At 36.0% G+C, this 8,149-nt stretch overlaps 1 protein-coding gene across 3 annotated transcripts in view; it reads right to left on the reverse strand.

Moving 5' to 3' along the window:
* The window catches only part of LOC149785677 (RNA-binding protein 1-like), a 33,352-nt gene extending 26,740 nt beyond the window's left edge, over positions 1-6,612 (reverse strand). For all 3 annotated transcript variants that reach the window (XM_089979507.1, XM_089979508.1, XM_089979506.1), the window contains exon 1: positions 6,531-6,612. The gene's annotated coding sequence lies outside the window, so the exon portion shown is untranslated. The remainder of the gene's footprint in view (positions 1-6,530) is intronic.
* Positions 6,613-8,149: the final 1,537 nt, after the last annotated feature.

Below are 8,149 nucleotides of genomic sequence, written 5' to 3' on the forward strand. Positions count from 1 at the left end.
AGTTTTGCATAATTAATAATAATTATTTATTTCTCAAAATACAGGAGTGAAAGAATACCTAAATTGGGTGTGAATTTATGCTTATATATACGGTCCAATATTGGCAGGTGTTGACTCATGTAAGTTTCATTCGTGGGAATGGAGATCCTATTCTGTTTGTCGAGAAATTTATACAGCATTCAGTGATCATTCTTGGGATTTAGGAAGCAATTCACTACAAGCTTTGTGAAGTTAGCCATGGGGGGGGGGGGGGGCTGCTGAGAGACTACTGGTGTCACCTGTCAGCACTGTAGACAGTGAATGTGGATTCAGTAAGATGAACCTCATAAAAACTGAAATCAGAAATAAACTCTGCATCTCATCTCTCGAGAATTTAATGAGAATCAGCATGTACAGATGTGAAAAATTAGACTTTGAAACTGCATTCAACAAGTGGGCAGCCCTAAAATCGCGACGGATCTTCATGTAACACTTTGTAACATTTTGTTAATGCTTGTTGTAATTAGAGTATTAACTAACCCATCTTTTGTAATTTTCATTGCCTGTTACATCAATAGACTAAATTAACACTTGAAAAAATGTATACTACTTGTTCTGGCGACACTTTTTGAAAATTGGCGACAAAATATTGAGGTTGGCGATTTTTTTGGCGACAGCTTTTTAAAAGCCAGGACCATCCCTGTGTTATTTGCAGTATGTAGACCTGCCAGCCCTGACGAGTGGCAGTTGATTTTTTTCCCCCTAAGATTGACCAGTTTTAAGTTAGGTGTAACAAAATATCAACAACTGCTATCATAAAGCTGGAAAATGTAATTAAAAGTTCAACGTATCAACGATAAAAATTATGTCCAACTAAGTTTATAAGGTACACACAGACTTTATTTACTACTAGTACAGTTGCACAAATTCTAGTTCCAAACCCTATGCAGCTCAATGGCTTGTTGCTATCTCTCAACTTGACATAATTGTTGGAAATTCTTTTCCATTTCACATGATGACAGCAATCATATCTCCTGCCACCAGTCATACTCAAATTAGCACACAATGTTCAATAAACATAACTGTGTCCTTTCTAGCATTTATTCACAAGAATCTGAATACTCCTTTTTATTCTTCTGTGTTGATTATTAACGCTTTTCTAGAAGCTTATTTTCCCCATCGTCTTAAACAGTTTGATCATGCAGATGCTTCGCATGAACAAATATGTGCAGTTTAAAGCATCTGGGTTGCTGCTGTCAAGTTAGTCTGGTTCCCTGACTAATTTCATTAATTCTAAGATGAAACCCTGGATCCAAATAAAACACAGATGACCAATTATCTGGATTTTTCTACAAGGATCATTTTTCCGTAGTTTTTGCTAGTATGCCATAAGTCTGTATTTTAAGGGTAATTTTCCTAAGACTTATGGCAAAATCATAAGAGTTGGCAGATCTGAGTTATAGCATCCAGGTGTAAATGGAATGTGTCATTTCAAGGTTTAATATTTTCAAGTCAGTTGTAACAAAGTTGTTACCATTCCTATAGCATTGTGGTTTGAGCAACCGCCACAGATGCAGGAGGTCGCAGGTTTGAACTCCAGCCAAGTAATATCAAAGACTTATAAAAATGGTACAAGCAGCTGTCTCACTAGGCACTCGGCATTAAGAGTTAGTGTTAGGACTGGTTGGCCTGGTGTCAGGATAATGGTACTGGGTTGGACATGACGCTACATGTCAAGGCATGATGCACCAGTGCTAATCACTATAAACTGCCACACTGCAGACAGCATAATGATATGACTGAAAAAAATTTAACACCCCAAACACACACACACTACAGATGAGATGTGATTGTTTTCTGGTTGAAGACACACCCACCCCACCCACCTCATTTGTATGCATTTTTTATTGACTTCTTTCTGTACTTTTCTCATTATTTTACCCCATTTAAAAAATAATTTGATATTGTTATGACACAAAAAATATCAGCATAATACCACTATTGAATAAAACACACAAAATGAAGATAAAACTGGAACAAGATGGCCACTATCGCTTAACCGGCTTGAAGCAGCTGTTCCGTTTTTTAGTGCCGTTTTCACGATAGTTGTGCTTGCTGCCTGTTTTCATCTATGTTATTGTGTTCATTATGTATTGGCTGTTAAATTCATATGTGTTTCTTCATCTCCTTGTTTTGGACACGAGAATAATTAGACTTTTTCTCAGCTGTCTTCCTCCACTGTTCTTGAACAAACCGCCATCACATGATACTCGACTGTCAACCCGTTTATGCTACGATGGACCCTCATTAATTGCTTTAAATGTTCACTCCTTGGCTCTCCACACTACATTGTGCTCTAGACTAAACAAACTGGGACTACATTCATCATTACCTAAATGTAAACAGAAGCAAAAAAAGAAACGTTTCAAAGCTGGCCGGCGTAGAACAGGAAGAATTCCAGTTATCTCCCTTATTTCGACACAACCATTTTAAAAAAATTTGACCGTTAATTTAGATAACCTAATTCAAATCCCAATTAATTCGTCAACCTTTATGTCAACTATCCAAGAAATACCTCTGCGCATTGCATTATTCAATGCCCAGTCAGTAGGACCACCGGAAAAACGCACAGAAATAGTTAATTTTATCAACGACGAAAATGTTGACATATTATTCTTCACAGAAACATGGCTAAAAACATCAGGCGATGAGCCCAAGTGTGCAGATCTAACACCCACTGGTTACTCCATCAAGTCATTCCCCCATAATTCTCGCGGAGGTGGAATTGCTGTCATCACAAAGAACTCCATGATAAAACGTTTGAACTACACCACAACATTCAATTTTGACAATACATCGTTTGAACTAGTCCAAACCACACTCACACTGGAGCAAAGGTCAGTACATTTTTTCTGCCTATACCACCCTCCTCCTAGTAAAAAAACAAGCTAGCTGACTCTTTATGGAGCAGTTTCCGAATCTCCTGGAGTATGGAAATTCGATAGGTGGCAACCTAATTGTTCTTGGAGATTTCAACTTTCACTTTGACTGTCCCAGAAACTCAGATATATCAAAACTCATAGATTCCATTAATGTTTTCAACCTCAAACAGTCAGTTAACCAACCCACCCATAAACATGGTCACATTTTAGACTGGATTCTTCATAGACCTGATGATATCATTCTACAGTCCTCCCTAGTATCCCATGACCTTGCATCAGATCACCTCTGCATTTTATGCCATCTTGACGTATCAGTCCCTAACCCTCCACCTTTATCTGCTACTAAGAGAAACCTCTGTATGATAAATAGAACCAAATTAATGCACAACATCCAAGCTAACTGAACAACTTGCTTACCTCCTACCACAGAACAACTCGATAACTGTCTGTGTTCATTACTTCACAAACATGCCACAGCTACCAAGTGCAGAGTATCAATTAAAAAGTGTTCTCCATGGTATAGCAGTGTTAGGGACCAGCTTCGCACTGTTAAAAGAGACCGCAGTAAAGCTGAGAGGATCTGGCTTTCCACCAGACTCACTATTCATAAGCAAATCTATTAAGTCGCTAAGAAGAACGTCACAAATATAGTCCATGCAGCGAAATCAGCCCACTACACTACTAAGATCATGGAAAGTTCCAGTTGCAAAGAGCTCTTCGAGATTACTAACAAGCTAATGTCAAGGAACAAATCAACACCACTTCCAACTACCTTCTCTCCAGTCGACCTTCCAGACATGTTTGCAAATTTTTTCTGTGACAAAGTACAAACCATTAGAGATAAGCTTGACACCACAATTTCAACTGACTCGGTGTTACCATACAGTTGGGATACAGAATTTGAGCAGCAACTATTAGCAGCATTTGAACCTGTCTCTATGGATTTCGTACATACAATCGTGTTGAAGAGTGCACCAAAGTCCAATTCCAATATCACTGCTGCTTGAGTGCTTAGATCCAGTATTGCCTTTGCTAACTGATGTTATTAATACCTCTCTCTCATCAGGGGAATTCCCATCATTTTTCAAAACTGCCATTACAGTCTTTTTAGCAATGTACAATCTGCATATCGCCCTTGCCACAGTGCTGAAACTACTCTTTTAAAAGTAGTTAATGACATTCTCTCTGCATTGGATAGTGGAAAGATTACAGTCCTCACCCTCCTTGATCTGTCTGCAGCATTTGACACAATAGACCATGATATATTACTTCACCGTCTCCAGCATGTGTTTGGCATTCATGATACAGCCTTACTGTGGTTCAAGTCCTACTTGGTCAACAGGACACAAATTGTATCTGCAAATGGAATACACTCCAACCCAGTTGATCTATGTTGTGGTGTTCCACAGGGGTCTGTTCTTGGACATGTTCTCTTCATTCTGTACACTCAGTCGCTCTCAAGTGTCATAGATCATCATCCAGTGTCTCATCAATTGTACGCTGATGACACGCAAATATACAAAACTAGCCACCCAACTGAAGTTGATGCTACCATCCAAGGTGTAGAGAGGTGCATTTCTGATGTGAAATCATGGATTACATGTAACAAGTTGCAGATGAATGATGATAAAACTGAGGCCATTCTGATCACAATACAAAGACTTTCTCATTCACATCCTTTACCTCAAACAATAAATATCTGCAACACCAACATTAAATTCACACAATCAGTGTGAAACCTAGGTGTTACTCTGGACAGTACTCTCACACTGCACCAACATGTCATGAACATATGCAAGGCTGCATATCTTGAGCTGAGATGCATCAGCTCAATTCGCAAATATCTTTCAGTTGATGCCACTAAAACACTTGTGTTGTGTGTTCATTAGTACTTTCAAGACTGGACTATTGTAACTCAATTCTGTCTGGTTCATCTCAATATCTACTCCAGAAACTTCACAAAGTTCAAAACACAGCTGCCTGGATCATACTTAGAGTACCACGATCAGAGCACACCTCCCCGCTGTTCTGTACCCTATACTGGCTATCCATTCAATCCAGAATCAAACACAAAATTTGTTCTCTGTGCTACATTTCACTGTCGGACTCTAGTCCAACATACCTATCTGACCTCACTCATATGTACACACCAGCAAGATACTTACGCTCCTCTTCTGACAATCGCATACTCATTATTCCAAGTATGAAAACAAAGTCATATGGACAGCGTTCTTTTGCATACCAGGGCCCAGCAACGTGGAATGAGTTGCCCCCAGAACTTAGACACAAAGACACAGTGATCACATTCAAGAGGGCTCACAAAACTCACTTATTTCGACAGCAAGAGCAAACTTAAAGACCTAATAATGTTTCCTACCTGAAATATTCTCAGCATGTTTTTTATTTTTTTAATGTTTTTCTAATTTCATGTTGTTTGTTTTTGTGATAATATTATGTTTCTTATCTTATATCATAGGTGTTGTCTAAAGTTGCAAAGCGCTTAGAGCTTCTAAAGATTATGTGCTATACAAAGTCCTCATTATTATTATTATTATTATATACATAACTGTATTGAACTTTTCATAGGGAGTATTAAGGAAAACTAAATACTGTATGTAAACCTGCAATCACAGAAGCAATATTTTTGGTCTTATAAAATTCTCATACAGGTAGGCATTTATAAGGAATAAATAAATGGATTGTCTTGCTAAAATGTCCTTATATATTTATTTTAAAGTAAGGAGGTGCATGTAAATGTCTTTTGTTTTTCACAATCACACGAATAAAACATGAAAAAGCTTTCACATAAGTTGGCTTTTGGATTGGACATACAATCATAATTGAAAACTCTTGAGTATTTAAAAGTGCAAACTATGGATTGGCTCAGTCACATTTCCTAAAAAATGACCTTATATAAACCATATACACTTGTATATAATGCCCAAAGAACAAGATGGTTACATTCACTAATGTCTAATTGAATCATTAACCAAAAATACAATTTTCATGACCTGATTTGTTTTCACTACATACACTGTACAAACATAATCCTCACATTTTGGAGAAAACATTTTTGCAGGCAATAAAATAAGTTGGCGATTATTTGCAAAAGCTAATAAAAGGTAAATATTTTGTTTGCCAAGTTATATTTTCTGATGCTTGCACTTTCACAAAAAAAGTAACATATTTATAAACCCGAGACGAAATTTTAAATTTGGCCTATTATCCGTACACTGTAGGACGAAACTGGTATTGTGATGAACATCGCCACCAACGTGGGCCGCCCTTTGATGAAATCAATTTTTGCGTCTTAAACCCCAGACATCAGCACTTTATACGAAGGGATGATTGTTGTTGTTGTTTGCATTTTTACCTCTTTGTATCATATAATTCATTATAATATTCTGGTCAAAGTAATAATGGAAAAAAAGGACACACATAATGCCGACGCAACCCCACCCCTCTAAACTGACCGACATTCGAGTGTTTTTCGACATTTCGAATGAACTGCTTACTACTGATTGAAAAGTTATAAGGCATCACATTATACGCATTTAACAAAGGATTATCCACTTTATGACAGAATGCAAATACTCAACTACAAATTACCTTGTCCAACAATATGGAATTAGTTGGATGCCTCTTCTTCCTTGATCACATTAATATTCAACGCGCAGAAAGTGATGGCAACTTTTGATTGGTTGAAAATTAACATCTTCAAGTTCTCACAAAATCTGGATATTTTTATATTGCTATGTAATGTTGCTCAATTTGAAGATTACGCATGCTAAATACAAGTTGACAGACCTACATTTTACCTCTTTTAAAAGCATATAACCATTCATATGAAAATATAATAGATGACAGAATCATTATTGAGATAAATGTGTTATGCAGTATTGGATGATAGGGAATTTACCTCAATGCAACAATTGTTGCTAACTCTACAGTTTACTTGTCTTCTTTTTCCCCTTAAATTCAGAATGTACATTTTGGAAACTAAAAACTTATTTTTTCACACATATCCAGGACTTATAAAGCAAATTAAATAGATATTTGTAATTTTTATTTTTCCCTTTAACATTGAATTTTTCTTTCTACAACATTTTAGTATAGTATTATTAAAAGACTCATGCATAAGTATGTTTACAACTAAAATGCAAACCATGATGTTATGTATATTTAATTTTTTATAATTATTTGTCGGCCTTTTTTAATGATTATATGTTATATACATCTGTATTTAGCACTGTATCTTGTCCAAAATCAAATCAAGTTCACTGTATACCTGACTGAGGGACATTTATTTAGAAACAATATAATACCTAACTAATATTTTCTCTGTGATTGTACATATTCAGGTCACTATCAGTGTAAACATGTTTACCTGAATTTGAGTTAAAAGTTTCTTGATTCTAACCCTAGAAACTTCTATAGCAGAAGTTTCCATTAAGTAACAAAGTATTTTCAGAAAATGGTAATTGCTACCCTGGTCAAGTAGAGGAGTATATAATCTTGTTCATCTGAAAATACCCATTCCTGCCATAACATCTTGAAGGAGAATCAGTCTTTTTGTTGTGTTCAGTTTTCATTGGATTGGATTTATTTATCCAAATTATTGTTCAGTGGAAATGCAACGTGATCTTCAATAATAATCGTGGACTGGAACACTAATTTGGAATTATAGTGAATTCAGACAAATGCATTTTTGGATTATATTATTGTGATACATCAAAAGACTATTTGCACATCACCACACTCCATGCAACTGGCACATTAGCACATTAAAGACTATAGTCACATCTACACATTCAATACTGGAACTTATTTGGAATTCCATTGTTACTTTATACATTTGGACATGTGATAAACATTTATGACTGTTTGGGATTTAATTGACAATGATGTAAGTGCTTTTTACATTTTCACTTTGTATTCTAGGGAAATAAATTATTTCTTGAAGTTTACAAAACTTGTTGGCTTTTGCTCTTTTCTGTTACTTAATTTAAGACCATAGAGTCAAAACAGAAAATTCGGGTTCATGAACAGGATACAAATTTCTCCAAAATATTTCAGAAAACATTGCTTTTGAAATTTAAATTTACCTTGTTTTGGATTTTTCTAATCCCAGGTCTTTTAAATTCACATATTTGAGATATCTTTAGTGAAACCAACAAGCTTTCACAATGCCATCTAAACTGGAGAACTTTATTTTAAATCCTACCCAG

This window comes from Sinohyriopsis cumingii, chromosome 13, assembly GCF_028554795.1.
Source record: "Sinohyriopsis cumingii isolate HCF-2022 chromosome 13, ASM2855479v2, whole genome shotgun sequence".
NCBI lineage: Eukaryota > Metazoa > Mollusca > Bivalvia > Unionida > Unionidae > Sinohyriopsis > Sinohyriopsis cumingii.